The following is a 1,587-nucleotide window of genomic DNA, read 5'->3' on the forward strand; positions in this document are numbered from 1 at the left end:
GGCGCCCGCCACAACGTCCGGCTATTTTTTTGGTTGCAACCTGTTTGGCAGGTCCGGGCTGGGGATTCGAACGGACCACCTTAGGTGTACGTGGCTGGCGCCTTAGCCGGTTGAGCTATAGGCGCTGAGCCTTAAATCATTCTTAATTATTTGGTGTTTGACAATTTTTTGTCAGTACTCTATTTTTTTATTAATTACTCTGAGTCTGTTCCTCATCTGTAAAGTTGGGGGGACTGATGAGTAAATTATTTTCAGCTCCAAAGGTTTAAGATGCTCCCTTTGAACTGCCTTACCAAAACAACTCAAGGATGGACCTGCAATCAGATGACTCTCTTATTCCACAGAATTAGATCATTACAGCCCACCAAAAGACATAGAGAAGCATAACAGATTGAATATCTTAAGCTCATGTGATTATTATATTTACAAGATCACAGTTACTGAAAACATGATATTTTGGAGAAAATTTAGATAGAGATGAAGCAAAAAAAAAAGCATGGTCATTGCCTAGGAGTCTCATGCTCATTCTTGGTGTAAACAGGTTTAAGTATTAGATCCTTTAAGAACTTTCTTAATATTTTTCATGTAAATACATCTGTGTGTGTGTACACTCATTCAACAAAAGTGTCTCCTGTGTGCCAAGCACTATTTTAAACAGCTGGGATATGTGGTGAACAATATGTGGATATGTGGAAGATGAAATCTCTCACCTCAAAGCTTACATTGTGGATAAGTAAGAATTTTAGATATAGTAGTTGGTAACACAGGTTATGCTAGTAACTCTTGTGGGCTGAGATGAAGGCACATGAAGTGTTACAGGTCACATTCTCTGAGGAGGGATGTTTGATCTGAGTGATTCAAAGGAACTAGCCATTGACAAGGAGAAGGAGAATATTCTTATAGAAGTAACAGCAAGTGCGAGAACAACTTCTGAAGGCTGGGCACCTGTGGCTCAAGCGGCTAAGGCGCCAGCCACACACACCAGAGCCGAAAATAAGACACTGTCTTATATTTATTTTTTCTCAAGAAGACATACTAGGGCTTATTTTCAGGGGATGTCTTTTTTTTTTTTTTGAGACAGAGCCTCAAGCTGTCACCCTGGGTAAAGTACCGTGGCTTCACAGCTCACAGCAACCTCCAACTACTGGGCTTAAGTGATTCTCCTCCTTCGGCCTCCCAAGTAGCTGGGACTACAGGCATCTGCCGCAATGCCTGGCTATTTTTTGGTTGTAATTGTCATTGTTTGGCAGGCCCAGGCTGGATTTGAACCTACCAGCTCTGGTGTATGTGCCTGGCGCTTTAGCCCCTTGAGCTACAGGTGCCGAGCCTATATGCTTTTTATCTCCCCATATGCTTCTTGAATCAGCTTTTTCTCTCCATTCCCACTGCTCTAGGTTTGACTAGGGTGACCAGATTTTAACATTGGTAAGGCAGGACAACATTGGGGGGGGCCCCCCCGCGGGGGCAGGGACAGGGCAGGGGACTGGGCAGGGCAGGGCCTGACAACAATGCAAACTTTGATAAGCAGTTCTCGATAATCACTTCTCAGCAATTATTTGTTGTTTTTTTTTTTTTTTTTTTTGTCTG

Source organism: Otolemur garnettii, unplaced genomic scaffold (genome assembly GCF_000181295.1).
Source record: "Otolemur garnettii isolate 467f Iridium unplaced genomic scaffold, OtoGar3 scaffold00138, whole genome shotgun sequence".
In the NCBI taxonomy this organism is placed as follows: Eukaryota; Metazoa; Chordata; class Mammalia; order Primates; family Galagidae; genus Otolemur; species Otolemur garnettii.